The 16517-nt window shown below is 38.4% G+C and overlaps 1 pseudogene across 1 annotated transcript in view; it reads right to left on the bottom strand.

Annotated features, from left to right (window-relative positions):
* LOC311616860 (large ribosomal subunit protein uL22-like) overlaps positions 1 to 16517 on the bottom strand; it is a 336798-nt pseudogene that overhangs the window by 254274 nt on the left and 66007 nt on the right. The gene's annotated exons all lie outside the window — the stretch shown is intronic.

Below are 16517 nucleotides of genomic sequence, written 5' to 3'. Positions count from 1 at the left end.
GGGGCGTGTGGGAGGCAGCTGATGGATGTTATATTCTCACATCCATTTTTTTCTCTCTTCTCCCTTCCTTTCTCTCTAAAAAATCAATTAATTATTCTTTTCAAAATAAAAGAAAATACAGAATGATCAAAACAATACCACTGTCGAACAAAATATAGTCCTTTTCTTATGTTCCACACATTACCAAGTAGCTGGCACCACCAAAGGCTGGGTCTGAGCACAGTTTAGGGAGGTTGGATGTTTGTTAGCAACCACATTGACATTTCTCAGAGCTGCTTCCTAAGTGGCCACAGTACCAGGAAACAAGTCTTTTTCTCCACATTTTCTTCCTCTTGCCTCAGTACATTGACCTTTACCTGAGGGTATTAATTTGTCACGGGTGAAGGAAAGGTCTTCTATGGAAAGTAACCTCACAGGGTCATAAATCCCTAACTCAGCAGATCAGGGTGGATAGCCTGTGCCAGGCATATGATTTCTTTAGTGAAAGGTTTTAACCAGCCCTGTCCATTGTTCTTGGGCACATAGTCTGACACACCTTTGAAATGCCAGAGGTAATGCACCTCAAAGTGGGTATTAACCTGAAGAGAGCACATAATCTTGCTAACTATCCAGTAATCCAACTCCAGCATTGTTTTCTCCAATCTTTCTTTATGTTTCCTTCTGAAATTAAGGAGGGAACACATGTATAAAAGCAGCTATAGAAGTGTAATTCTCAGGAGTACAGTATTTGAGATCTTGCTCTCTGGTATATGTCATCAGTTTGGCTCAAAAAAAAAAAAAAAAAACTCATAAAAATTCTTTACAGGTTTGGATGCTTCTTATGTCAGCACTATTTTCAGTGATCTCTCTCTTCAGTGGCTCTCAACTTTATCTCCTTGGAGGATCTAGCTGCTCCGAATTATAGTCTGATTTGAAAAACCCACAGCTGCAGTGTGAACAGGTATTTTCTGTATGCCCCTAGTGGGGATCAAGCCCACAACCCGGGCATGTGTCCTGACCAGGAATTAAACCATGACTGCCTGGTTCATAGGTTTCAGATAAGTCATTGATTTTTAAAAAAATGCACAAGGTCAGGCTTGTTGGAGAAAGAAAGGGAATCTTTTAAAAATATATATTTTTATTTATTTCAAAGAGGAAGGGGGAAGGAGAGAGATAGAAACATCAATGATGAGAGAGAATCGTTGATTGGCTGCCTCCTGCATGCCCCACACTTGGGATTGAGCCCACAACCCAGGCATATGCCATGACTGGGATTTGAACCATGAACTCTGGTTCATAGATAGACACTCAACCACTGAGTCACACAGGCCAGGCAAGATGAGAAATCTTGAGTGACTGCTGGATGCTCACACTTATTTATTTGATATAATCCCATTCTCCTGGGAAAAATCATTATACCCATTTTAAAGACCAGGAAATAGACTCAGATGGGTAAGTTGCACAAATTCCCAAAGCCAACAAATTGTAAGTGTAAATACAGCCTTTACATCCAATTCTTTCTGAATTTGAGGCCCCTGTTTTCCTTTCTATACCCTGCCCCATCTCCCAGGGCAAGCCACAAATAATTCTGGATTTTGGATTTCCTGTTATTTCTAATAGATCAATGTCATGTATTACTTGTACTTGGTTGTTTCCTTCCATATTTCTTAAATGTGTTTTTCAAAATATGTGTTAAATAGGGCTTGCAATTGAAGCTATGTCTTTAGATCTCCACCTCCCTCTTCTACTTTGGTGATCATTTGCTATTTTGAAATTAGAATTCCTCTTCTGAATACTCCCCAAGAGCCTTTTTCTATATAGAGGAGTATTTGCTGATTAATTGAGAGTAGGTACTCAATGGATATTTTTAGAATTTAATTTAGGGATGCCCAGGGAGCTAGCATACTTGATAAACCTTATAGTTATAGGAATTTAATTTTATCATTGCTTTCATTTGAGAATATATTTTATTTTTAGCTGAAATTGCTTATTTATTTATTTAAATCCTCACCTGAGAATATATTTATTGATTTTAGAAAGGGGGGGTTAGAAAGGGTATAAAGGGAAAGCTTCCTTCATATTCCATCAGTCAGGATTGATTTTAGAGAGGGGAGAGAGAGAAATGTCACCGTGAGAGAGGAATATCAGTTGGTTGCCAACCATATGCACCCTGATCAGGAACTGAACCCACAACCTTTTGGTGTACAAGACAACACTGCAACCCACTAAACCACACAGGCCAGGGGTGAAATAGCTTTATTATTTATTAGTTTTCAAAGGATGCTGGCTTTTTAAAAAATAAGTCTTTTTTGATTCTTAGAGAGAGGGGAAGGGAGAGAGATAGAATCATCGATGATGAAAGAGAAACATTGATCAACTGCCTCCTGCATGCCCCCACCCCCCCAACTGGGATCAAGCCTGCAACCTGGGCATGTGCCCTGACAGGGAATTGAACCAAGGACCTCTTGGTGCATGGGTGGATACCCAACCATTGAGCCACACTGGCTGGGCTGAAATAGCTATATATATATATATATATATATATATATATATATATATATATATATATATATATTATTTCAGAGAGGAAGGGAGGGGGGGGAGAAACATCAATGATGAGAATCATTGATTGGCTACCTCCTGCATGCCCCCTTCTGGGGATCGAGGCCCAACCTGGGCATGTGCCCTTGACTGGAATCAAACCTGGGACCCTTTAGTCTGTAGGCCGACTCTCTATCCACTTACCAAACAGGCTAGGGCAAAATAGCTTTATTTTTAAGATATAATACAAAGATTTAAGATTTGTGTGTTTATTTGTGCTTTCTTATAATACTTAAATCACAAAAGACTTCCAATTCATGATGGCTGTCAGAATAAACACATGCTAAATGTTCAATATCCCTAATAATTACAGAATAAATACAAGCAAACAGACATCACCATCTATGCATACACTGTAAGAGAACACTTCAGAAATGCATGAACTTAGAAAGTTGTCCATCTGCATTTTGAATGAGTTACAAAAAAGTGCACTTCAGCAAAGCAAAACTCAGAATATAGGAAGACAATGATTTAAAAAAAAAAAAAAAATCCTAGTAGAAAAATGGACAAAAGTTATGAACAGGTAGCCCTGTTTCTCAAGATGAAATACAATTGACTAATAAGTCAAAGAAAAGAGGCTCAACTTCACCAATAACAAGGGAATGCAAGTTGAAACTGATGGGGAATATAAGACATTTGGGGCGGGGGCGGGGGGAGAGGAGGGAGAAGAGGGGTTAGCAATCTGAATCTGTGCCAGTAAACTGCCTTCCCAATGCACACTCTTGCTAGCCAATAATTATTTACTGATGCCTGTCCTGCTTTGCAGAACCTGTTTCCCAGAATACTCCCATTTCACAGAGACCAAAAACCATGAATCTTACAGAACCCCCAGAGGGGGTTATCAGCCCTGGCACCAGGCCAGGCCTTTGGGTGTAGTCTCATGTCCCCCTATCCCAACACAGGAGGCTTTTCACAAAGCCCGAGAAAGGTCCAGAAGCCTGATCCATATTTGGGGAACAAAGAAACTAAAGGATATAAAGGGAAAGCTTCCTTCATATTGGTTTGCTCAGGATCTGGAAACAGGCTCCCATGAGTCACTGTACTAGTACATCTGAAAATAAATGTCTTTTTCCTGAATCTCTGAGCACTCCCTGTATATCTTTCAGTTGCCTGGTAAATTCTGTAACAAAAGAAATAAAAATTTTAACTCGTCAGGGGAACAAACTCATTGTATCAAATATTGATGGTGATACGAAGACATGGATATACTCACTGCTTTTGAGAGTATAAATTTTTATAGCTATTCCACTGCACAGTTTTGCAATATTTGTTAGAAGAAAAACATATACAATCTATTATCCAGTAACTCTGCGACTATGTCGAACTTAGAAATATGCTTGCGTGTGGCTGGCACAGGTACACTCAATGCAGCAGTGCTGATAGCAGGCAAAGCTGAAAATATCAGAATTGAACAAAGACCCCTCAGTACATCCAGACTAGGCAGCATATAGCAAAAACGGGGCAGAACTATGTGTACCATTATGGAAGGGTCTTCAAAAGATATTGTTAGGAGACAGAAATACAATTTTCAGAACAAGAAGTAAAGTATAATAAGGTTTAAATGTAAAATTAACCATTCCTACATATAAAACATAGAAAAATAGACACAGACACACACATATTCACAGATTTAAACCCGAAGTAAAGATAGGTTTGGATACATACCAAATTGGTGAGTAATTTCCTCTAGAAAGAGAACTCAGATTTTGAGGCGTGCCAAAGGAAACTTTATCTTGTACATTTGATATATTTGTAAAAATGCAAATATATTCATGTTTTACTTTTGAATTAAAAAGTAAATATTTGTAAAAGTATGATCCAGTCTCAGGATAGAAAATTGGAAAACACAAAAGAAAATAATCGCTAGTCCTACCAAAAATATATTTTGAAGTCCTGTTTTGCTCCACTCACTTACCATACATATCATGAAGTTAGGTAATTAAGAGTGGAAATAGTTTTAGCTCACCTCTTTTTCGCCTTCATTTTACAGAGTAAACTCAAAGGAGTTAAGTAATTAAACCAAACTGTGCTGGTAGGTAGGGAAGACATCAACATTAAAATTAGAATATGGGTTCAGCGTTGACAGGGGTAAATGCATCTGAAATCTAGAGCTGAAGTAGACATTTGTTTTTATTGAAAACTTGACATCCATTTTCCCTTCTTTTGAGAACTGAACCCCTTTTTTCCCCCTGTAAAATTACTACCCCCCCTTCCCCCACATTCAGTCCAACACGATTGGGTGAAGGGAATGCCATCCCTAGCTCCAAGAGGGACACGTGGTATAGGCCTGGCCAATTACAGTGGCTCAGTGATGGGCATAGGACCTGTCCAGAACCAATGAGCTTGAATCTTGAGATTTCTTTTGGAAAGAGAGAAATGGCTAGGATGGGATATTAGTTGGAATAGCAGGCAGCTATCTGACATCTTAGGGGATCATAGCATGAGAATGGAGCCATCACAGAGGAATGCAAAGCTTAGAGATGGCAAAAGACCAATTTTGAAAACCATTTGAGACCCATTGAGGGGCATCCGAAGTGCAAATAATACTCTTGAACTTTTCAGGTATCTGACTAATTAATTATGCAAACCAATAAATCTCTGCATTTAAAAAAATTGCTTAATGATATTTCCAATGGTATTTCTATTATTTGCAATTGAAAGAAATGTGATAAATAAATGTTTTTAAAAAGCTAGTTGGTAAGTATAGGATTTGGGAGACATAGTCTAATAGCTATTACTGTGGAAAAGGCTCTTAGTAGAAATTCTTACTCATGTTAAGTTGAAATCTTATTTTCTGAGAAACATAAGAGTAGGTCTTGGTTTTATACCAAAAAACTAAATGAAAAAGTAATGTAAATTTACTTCTATATGGCAAGGATATTCTTAACTTCTAGAATCAGCTAATGTGCACTGCACTGATCATGTCTCAACTAGAAGGTTATTTTCAGTTTTGTGTAATGATTTTTGAGATAGACAGAGACAAACAATACGACCTCTGGAGGAGGGTGGCTAGGATGAGATGGGATCTTTTTTTTTTTTTTTTTTAATATATTTTTTATTGATTTTGTACAGAGAGGAAGGGAGAGAGATAGTTAGAAACATCGATGAGAGAGAGTCATCGATCAGCTGCCTCTTGCACACCCCCCACTGGGGATATGCCCGCAACCAAGGTACATGCCCTTGACCGGAATTGAACCCGGGACCTTTCAGTCCCCAAGCCGACGCTCTATCCATTGAGCCAAACCGGTTTCGGCGAGATGGAATCTTAATATCTCATCTATTGAAGGAATAGAAGGTTAGCCAAGAAAAGTGAAGGCTTAGAAGAGAGAAAGTGATGTTTTCATAGATGCTAACTACTGTCAATTGGAAGAAAATAAATGTTATTTCATCAGTTTCTTTTCTTTGGCAGAACTAGGAATAGCGGTTAAGTTTTAGGAAGGCAGATTTTAACTCAATATGAGCAAAAAAAATTTTTTTTTACATTCCTATTTTTTAAAATAGTCTTTATTCTTTAAAGTATTAAACAATGTCTCCTTTACCCCCCATTGATCTCTCCCTGGCCATTCCCACCCCAGCACATGCCCTCACCCCTCTAGTGTCTGTGTCCATATGAGCAAAATTTTTAACCATTATACTCTTTCCACAGTGTCTGTCATGGATTACATATGAGCCCCACATTCTGATTATTGACTTGGAAGAACCAGTTGACACAAAAATGTTTCAGTGTTTAAACAGAGCCTCTCGCCTCCCCTCGTTAATAACTGAGAGAGGACTATGTTTGTACATCATTATATCTGTATGGTCTGGGACAATGTCTGATAAAGCCATTATCTTTAATATGTTCAATAGGGTATACATTCAATATGTTTAATAATGTTCAATAGGGCATACATTCAATAAGGGCATAGTTCAATAAATATATGAATAAACTTATTGATGTTCTTAAACCTATCTTCTCATTTCAAAAACAATGTTTTGCCGAGGCCATTTTGACTCAGTGGATAGAGCGTCAGCCTGCTGACTGAATGGTCCTGGGTTCAATTCCGGTCAGGGGCATGAATCTTGGTTGCAGGCACATCCCCAGTAGGGGGTGTGCAGGAGGCAGCTGATCGATGTTTCTCTCTCATCGATGTTTCTGGCTCTCTCTCTCTCTCTCTCTCCATTCCTCTCTGTAAAAAAAATCAATAAAATATATTAAAAACAAACAAACCCAATGTTCTATCTGTCTTAAGACTTGGTGAACGCTTATATAATTAACTTTAGTTAGCAAAATATTAATTTATACTTTTAAGTTACAATGATAAACATATGGCAGAATCTACCTCTATCTAGATTAATTGTGGCCTTAGTTTTCGGACTTGATATAAATTATTCCTATGTCCTGTCACTCCGTATCATATTGATGTGTTTAGTTTTCCCAATAAAGCCCTTCAAGGAGAAAACAATGTCTTATTAAACTCCTTATGAACATACTAGAGGTTCTAGCCAGCTCAATATGGTAAGAAAAAGAAATAGAAATGGAAGGATTAGAAAGGATGAAATAAACCGTAATCTTTTTAAGAAGGTGGTATGACTTTCTACTTAGAGATGTCAAAAGAATCTATATACAAATAAATAAAATTAATAATACAAATGTAAAGGATTGCTACATATAAAATAGATCACTTTCAAAAGTAAAGTGCAATATACAGAACATGTAAGAAAAAAGGAACAGAAAATGTAAAATACTGGAATAAATCTAATAAAATGATCATGGCATTTATATAGAAAATGATAAAACTTTATTTAAAAGTGTAAGAAGATCTGAATATGTGAAAAGACATGTAATTATGGAGCAAAAGACCCTCTATATAAGGATTTCAGTTCTGTACAAATTGAGAATTTCTCCACAAATGAAGAAATAGATTTAGTATAATTCTAACCAAGTCTCAATGGAACTTTTCATGGAATCAAGAAACCGGTTCTAAAATGTATACAGTATGGAAGAAGGTCATGATGAGCCAAGGTGCTCCCCAAAACTGCGTGGTGAAACGTGCCTTCCTGGGTACCAAGTCTTGCAACACAGTGGTATTGGCTCAGGATAGACAGGCAGACCATGGAATAAAGTAGTGGGCTTAGAAACAAACCAATGCCAAAATAAAAACTTGATATATGACAGCTGGATTAGATGGGGAAAATGGGACAAGTTAATAAAAGGTTCTGGAACATCTGATAATCCATATGTGAAAAAATAAAACCTGAATTCTATCTCACATCATATCCAGATGAGATAACTACTTTAGTAGAAAAACAAACTAAAATATTTTAGACAACCAAGATGTCTGTTTGGCACAGCAGTGATAGATGCATATCATTATACGTTTGTCAAAACCCATAAGATGTACAAAACAAAGAGTGAATTCTAATGTATATTATGAACTTTATTTAATAACGTAGCAACAAAAATGAAAATAAAACAAATAAAAGAAAACAATAGTGTAACAATATTGACTCATCATTTGAGCCAATATTGTACCACACTAATAAATGTGGTACATAAGGTATAAATAATAGAGGAAACTGTGGTTGTGTAGGCTATGTGGTAAATCTATGTACTTTCCAATCAATTGTTCTGTAAACCTAAAACTGCTCAAAAACCAAATCTATTAATTTTTAAAAACGAGACTACATAAAAATAAAAAGTTTCTGCATAGCAAAAGAAATCACCAACAAAATGAAAAGTGATTCCACTGTATGGGAGAACATATTTGGCAATGACATATCAGATAAAGGGTTAATATCCAAAAAAATATAAGGAACTCCTATAACTTAACAAAAGGAAGACAAACACTCTAATTAAAAAAAAAAAAATGGGCAAAGGATCTAAATAGAAACTTCTCCAAAGATGACATACAGATGGCCAAGAGACATATGAAAAAATGCTCAAATTCACTGATCACAAATTAAAATGACAATGAATTATCACCTTATACCTGTCAGAATGGCTACCATTAACAAATCAACAAATGAAAAGTGCTGGTAAGAATGTGGAGAAAAGGGAACACTAGGTCACTGCTGGTGGAACTGCAGACTGGTACAACCATTATGAAAAACAATACGGAGTTTCCTAAAAAAAATGAAATATGGAACTGCCATATGATCCAGTGATCCCACTTGTAGGAATATATCCTAAGAATCCTGGAACACCAATCAGAAAGAATGTATGCACCTCTATGTTCATAGCAGCACAATTTACAATAGCTAAGATCTGGAAACAGCCCTAGTGTCCATCAGTAAATGAGTGGATAAAAAAGCTGTGGTACATTTATACCACAGAATACTATGCAGCTGTATAAAAGGAGAAACTCTTACCCTTTGAGACAGCATGGAGGGACTTGGAGAGTATCATGCTAAATGAAATAAGTCAATCAGAAAAAGATAAGTATCACATGATCTCACTCATATGTGGAATCTAAGTAACAAAATAAACTGATGAACGCAGTAGATCCAGAGACATGGAAGCATGGAACAAAAGAGGGAAGGCAGGGGAGGGTGAGTGGGTGGGAGGCAATCAGTCAAAGACCTTTTATGCATATATGTATAACCCATGGACATAGACACTAGGGAGCACACACACACACACACACACACACACACACACAGAAACTGCAGCCCACTGAATTCACAGGTGTGACAGTTTGGGGGGTTGGAATGTAAAATGGTCAAATTTGGCAGTATTCCTCTCAGGGACGAAGCTGTCTTATATAGGAAAATTGTAAGCCTTTAAAAGAGCTTATCAAGCAAAAAGATAGTTTAATAGTGTAACATTAAAAAAGAGAATTGGCTCAGCCCTTATATATATTGTCAATGATCTTTGACAAGGGTATCAAGATCACTCAATGGGGAAAAGATAGTCTCTTCAACAAATGGTATTGGAAAAACCGGATACCCACATGCAAAAGAATGCAGTTGGATCCTCATCTTACACCTTATCTAAAAATTAATTCAAAAGGGATTAAAGACCTAAACATAAAACCTAAAACTAGAAAACTCTTCAAAGAAAACATAGGGGAAATTTCATGGCATTGAACCTGGCAATGATTTCTTGGCTATGAGACCAAATCACAAACAACAAAAGTGAAGAGAGAGAAGTGGAGCTACATTAAAAAAAACAAAAACAGAAACTTTTGTGCATCAAAGGGACACAGTCAACAACATGAAAAGGCAACCTATGGAATGGCAGAAAATATCTGCTAAGGATTAATATCCAGAATATAAGATAACTCCTACAACTCAACAATAAAAAAATCAAATAACCTGACTAAAAAATGGTTAAAGCACTTGAATAGACACTCCTCTAAAGATGATATACAAATGGCCAACTAACATGTGAAAAGACACTTAACATCACTAATCATCAAAGAAATGCAAATCAAAACCACAATGAGATATTACCACATACCCATTAGGATTGCTACTATTGCAAGCAAACAAACACAGTTTTGGGCAGGACATAGAGAAGCTGTAGTCCTTGTTCTCTGTTGTTTGGGTTATAAAAACTGTTATGGAAAACAATATGATGGTTTCTCAAAAAATTAGAAATAGAACTACCATATGATCCAGCAATCTCACTTCTTGGTATGTATTGAAAAGAACTGAAGGCAGGGTCTCAGAGAGATATTTGCACACCCATTTTTACGGTAGCACTGCTCATAATAGCAAAGAGGTGGAAGCAAACCCAAGTGTACATTAATAGATAAATGAATAAATAACATGTAGTAAATACATAAGTGGAATACTGTACAGCCTTAAAAAGGAAAGAAATTCTGAAAAATACTACAACATGGATGAATCTTGTGGACATTATGCTACGTGAAATTAGCCAGTAACTAAAAGACAGAAATGCTGTATGATTCCACTTAGGTGAGGTATTTGAAATAGTCAAATTCAGAAAGCAGAATGGTGGTTACTAGAGCCTGACAGGAGAGAAAAAGCAGAGTGGTTGTCTAAAGAGTATAGACGCTCCTCTACTCGAATCCCTGCATTGACTCTTCCTTGCAGCCAGAGGAGCAGTCAACCTTGTTATAATGGCCTCCAAGGTCCCCATAGTCTGGTTCCCCACACCTCACTGGCCCATCTCCTCATTCTTTCCCCTTATTTACTGTAACTATTTTCTCTCTCTACTGCATCCAGAGTGGCTAGAGAGTGGGTCCAATCCTCAGCCACTGGGTTCTCAATCTTCACTCTCTTCTGCAGCCTGGCCCAATGGATTGAGAAATAAAAGAAAGAGACAAGACACAGAGATAGAAAGAAAAGCTGGGGCCAGGTGGACTGCTGCCCTCTTCTGATGGAGAGACAGTAACCCAGAGCTGCAGATGCAGTATGTTTATTTTATACCCCCAAATACTAGGAAGTTTCACCAGAAGGTCAAGACAAGGAAGATTATTTGCATTCTTGAGTAGGCCCTGAGCTTTCCTCATGCTAGGCTGGGGTTAGATATCAAAATCCACTTCCCCACACCTCAGGCTGAAGTGAAGGTCAAGCTGACAACACCCTTGCCCTTTTGGCAAGGCGTGTTTCCAGGGCGTGGCTTTGCCTAAGACTGGGTTCAGCTGACAATAATTAAAGAATGCCCATGTGCTTTCCCAGGGGGCCCTCTACAATTCACTCTGCTCCAACCTCCCTGGTCAGCCTCATGCTTCTCCACTGTGCCAGGCCTGCTCCTGTCTTAGGGCCTTTGCTCTAGATTAGGGGTGTCGAACTCAATCAGAGAAGGGGCCAAAATCTAAAATCCAGCCTAAATCGCGGGCCGAATGGTTTACTGAACAGTCATAAACTGACAATGTCATAAACTGACAGCGGAGTGCAGTGATGACAGCGCGGTGCGGGCCACATTGCAAGGCCTGGTGGGCTGGATTTGGCCCGCGGGCCTTGTGTTTGACACATGTGCTCTAGATAGTTTCTCTCTCTGGGAATGTACTTTGCCCGGAAATCTGCTCCATTAACTCCTTGTCTTTCTTCAGCTTTTTGTTCAAATGTGACCTTCTCAATGACGCCTCCCCTGACAACTCTTTAAAAGACTGAAACATACAAATCATGCTCCATGCATCCCTTTACCCTTCTGCACCTTCCTTTTCTATGCACTGATCATCTTTTAATATGATTTTATTTATTTATTATGCCTTTCCCTGCTAGAGTGTAAGCTCCAGGAGAGGTGGGATTTTTGTCTGTTTGGAGTTGATGTGTCTCCCAAGCACCTGGAGGAGCGCTTTATAAATAATAGCTCTTCAATAAATATTTGCTGAATGTTAAATCAACCTTCACAAGCAAAAAACACTGTTTCCTCAGCTGAATCTGGAGAATGCTAATTCTAAAAGATGCACCCTACTTACACAACAAAATGCCTTGTGGTCAAACGGTGATGGAAGGAGACTTGACTTGGGGTGGTAAATACACAATACGATATACAGATGGATGGATTATAGAATTGTACACCTGAAATCGATATAATTTTATTAAACAATGTCACCCCAATAAATTCAATCAAAAAATAAAAGAAAATCCCTTGATGCCCTTTCCTTGGAGATTAAAAAGGTGGTACTTGCTAGTGTATTATTTTGTGAAAATCTAAGCTTGTTTTACAGGGTGCTCTGAGATAATTGATCAATAATTATAAAATAATATTGCAAATAAATAAAAGTTGCAGAAATGGCACATTAGGAGTCTAGGAAAAGAACCAAGGCAACAGGGGCAAACACCTACTCTGGTCCTATAAATAACAGACTGTACACTCAGCATTTGGGGCTGCCCAGCCTAATGTGCTGACTGAAGGCCACCCAGGCTCTGAACAATGAGCTAGCTCACGAGGACTTAAGTGAGAAAGGGGGAGACAGTCATGAGTTCTGTTGTCTGCATTGATTGCCAGGGAACCATCCATCCATTCATTCTGAAATATTGTTATGCTTGGCACTGTCATGGGCCAGGCTGCAGGAGGGAGTGAAGAGTAAGGTGAAAATACAAGGGTGAAGGAGATTACATGTGGCCTCCAAGACGAATATAAGGTCTGGGGTAAAGGGTTACTGCTGAAGGCCAAGATGACAGCAGCCTCAGCAACAATACCCACATTTGGGATGGAGAGTAGAGAGGGTGGGGCCAAGCATCTCAGGATACCAAAGGCTCCAGGGGTATCAGGGTAGGCCCTACCTTGCTCTCCTCCCCTTTTTTTCCTTCCCCCACCCCCTTCCTTCTCCTCCTCCTCTTCCTTCTCCTTTTTACTGCAGCCAACCAGAAAATTCTGGAAGCATAAACAGATAGGTTTTTGCCTATCTATATATTCACAAATATTATTTTCAATCATACTTTATTACATAGGATACTTCTTTGGCAAGAGTAACTATTTGAAACACATCCAAAGAAACAAGAGGTAAGAAGAAAAGAAAAAAGAAAAAACCCACCTATGAATATCCAAGATAGCATAGAGTTTGACTTAAAATTGAAGTACTTCATTTCTTTAAGAATTCCTTAGGCATTCAACTTTCAAAGCCTAGTGATTGTAAGGCAATCAATAGCATTCCCCAGATCATAGAAGAACCAAAAGAGCAGACAAGGCAGTGACAACTGAAAGGTGAGAGCAGAAGAGGAGACTGAAAACTAGAAATTAGACACAGTAATTGAGAAATCTTACCTCTTTGGGCATAGTTTAGTACAAGGACAAACCGGCATCACCGTATTACAGGATGGTTCCTGTTTACAATAATGTCCAATCCATCATTAAAAATTCAGTTATGATCACTAACTCTATTGAAGTATGCAGGGATGCATTTTAGGAAGATCTATTTCCCAAAAGACCAAAGTTAAAAATAAAATATTAGTTTAGTTCATAAAGGGTACATTTTAGGCAGTTTATATATAGAGTTAACCCTCACCCCAGAGGACTTTTTTTCCATTGATTTCTTTTTTTTTTTTTTTTTTTTTAGAGAGTGGAAGGGAAAGGTGGGGAGAGACATAGAGAGAAACATTCATGTGAGAGAAACACATCAGTTGTTTGCCTCCCACACATGTCCCCAACTTGGGTGGAGAACCTGCAAACCAGGTATGTGCCCTTGACTAGAATCGAACCTGAGACACTTCAGTCCATATGTTGATGCTCTGACCACTAAGCAAAATAGCCTAGGGTGGCTGTTAATATTTTTTGGACAATCACTTGTGATAAATTATTTCACATGTAATCTTTCCTTCAGTCCTTATATGTGAATATGATCCCCTCACATTGGGCTGCCCGTTGTGAGTGTCTCCCCCCGACATCCCGTGTGGTTCAGGGTTCGGGCTCTGAAGGAGGCCACACACAAATAAAAGAGACTAGACAAGAAAATATTAATTAATTTGGGAATTGGGGGCCAGGCGGAAGCCCAAGAGAGGACTACCGTTTGCTCTGGCCTTGCTATCCCTTTTATTCAGGTTTTGGGATACATCTGTAGCAATTACAATAATAACTCGATGATAGCCCATCACCAAGGATTTACATAAGACTAAAAGGTGGAAGTTGCTTCAGCTCCCTTTGTCTTCAACTAGACAGTGGGTGCATAGCTCTGACCCTTGCCAGAGCCTCAAGGTTGACCAGCCTTCCAGACTCCTTGTCCACCTCTTTCTGCTAGCGAAGGCAATGGGCAGCTTCCAACACTTACAGCAGCCACAAGAGATCATAATCTTTATTCCCACTTTATAGAGGAAAAAATTGGGGCTTGAGGAAGTTGATTGACTTGCTTAGTCACAAAACCAGTAAAAGGCAGTATTGGCTGTCAGGTCCAGTTTTGTCTTGCTCTGAAGGCTGGGTTTTTTAGATTTTCATTATCTGTTCCTCTTCTAGGTTTTAGGCTCTGGTCCTGAACACCCAGAAGTTGTAGAAAATTATATTTTTAAATATTGTTCTGAGCATTTTTAGTTAAAGGAGTTTTGTTAGTAAGCTTTATTTCTTTCTGCATTCAATTATCCAAATTGATTTCTTGGATTCTTTTGTCTTTAAACATCTCAGCATCTCCCTGGTGTATGTACATAGGATGGGAAGCGGAGCTGATTTGTGTTGATTTAGCTTGAATGACTAACTGATATAAAATCCTTAGGGAAACATGCGATTGATTACTCAGCAGTAATAGCTAAATCTGGTTGGTGTTCAGTAACATTTCTTCATTTTCTGCGCATGTACAAATATAAAAACAATGTTTAACTGTGACCTCAGCTTTAAAAAATGTTAGGCAGGTAGGCAGTCATATGTGTTCCAAGCAAACACAGACCAGTTGAGCTAGAACATTAAAAAGCGGAGTGCTCATTGTAAAGTCTATATTCCCTAAGGTTTTGTGGGTAATGCTTAAAGAGACTGCTTGCAAAACAAGAGTGAGACCCATTGTGGGTCACTTCAGACCATTCTGCAGAGCAGTTCTCAAATGTTAAGCATGGAGTTTAATGTCCTGTGCAGGCAACAATTTCTGTTGCTTTCCTGAAGGTGGACTCCTAGCATAATAAAAAGATTTCTGTATAATAAAAAGAAAAATGGAATAGCCAAATTTGAAACCTACTTTTGCTGTTTACTAGCTACTAGTATATAAGTTAGCTGAAAATTTCCAGCAATTGGATACTTATGCATAAAAATGGAAAGGATGATGGCATAATAATAAAAAACATAACACCTGCCCTTGCAACCCCATAGAGTCGTTGGCAGGATCCAGGGATGATATAAATGAATATGTTCTATACAGTATCATCATACAAATATGTATTATTATTAAAATGGTAATTCTATTTTTACATGTGTTATATCATTGTTGATAGTTTTAATTTAGTTTTGTGGTGATCATTTTTGGTCGAATCTAGACTGATTGTATCATTAGAATTTTATCGTCTTGCGGGGGTTTAGCTTTGAAAACGTTGAGGACTGTTTTAATTCAGTTTTGCTGTCTGAGTATCTGTTTGTCTGGGCCTGGACTGGCACGTGACTGGTATTGCGTTTCTATCAGTCCATAGCATCACTCTGCCTTCCTGAAATGCTCCAGAAGCATTTCCAGGTCTCTTTGTCTGGCCTTTAATTTTAGACCAGTCATCCGCACTGGGTCATCTGGATGACTTCACATTCTGAGCATGGTTTAATCTTCCAGGAGGAGATTAAAAACCCGGTTTTGATATCACACCTCATTCTACTGCAGATAGGAAACAGGTGTGACAGAGTGCCTGTAGCATCAGGCTGCCACCTCACAGGAGCAGTAAATATAAAGCCTGTCCCCAGCAATGACAGGCCTGTGGCCGGTATGTGGGTGGGCCTCGCCATGAAGAGAGCAATGCTTTGCTTTCCAGGGAGGGGCAAAGTGCCACCGTGACTCAGGCCCAGGCTCCGGAATCGGGCAGCTGTGTTATGCTGACCCTCCCTAAATAAAACCAAGTTCTTAAGCTCCAAAAGCTCCAGTTTTCTCATCTGTAAATAGAGACTATAATAATTAACACATGGTGATTGTCCGTGGTAAATGAAGAAGTTTTACTAAGTTATATCTAACAATGTAACTGATTCTCTTAACACTGTACCATCTAATAGTCCTTTAAATAGTAATTGTACTACAGTATCAGTAAAACTTTTCTTATGTGGCAATTTATACCTAAGTGTTGATTTTTCTTTCTTTCTTTCTTTCTTTCTTTCTTTCTTTCTTTCTTTTCTTTTTTTTTTTTTTTAAAAAAAACAAAACAAAACTGTGTTTTGAAAAACCTCACTTAAGCTGCTATTTTGCTCAAGATTAAGAGGAACGTTGCTTCAGTTTTGATCAATTTCTAGATCTGTGTGGCATCTAATGAGCCTGTGTAGCCTAGTTAATTTACCAGCGTGTGTGTGTGTGTGTGTGTGTGTGTGTGTGTGTGTGTTGAGATTGTCATCTGGTGGTGGTGGCCTCCTTTAAAATCTCCACGGGGACGGGGAGCGG

Source organism: Pipistrellus hanaki, assembly GCF_964339955.1.
Source record: "Pipistrellus hanaki genome assembly, chromosome: 2".
In the NCBI taxonomy this organism is placed as follows: Eukaryota; Metazoa; Chordata; class Mammalia; order Chiroptera; family Vespertilionidae; genus Pipistrellus; species Pipistrellus hanaki.
Note: the sequence above shows the minus strand (reverse complement) of the source record. Positions and strands in the feature narration are given on the sequence as shown.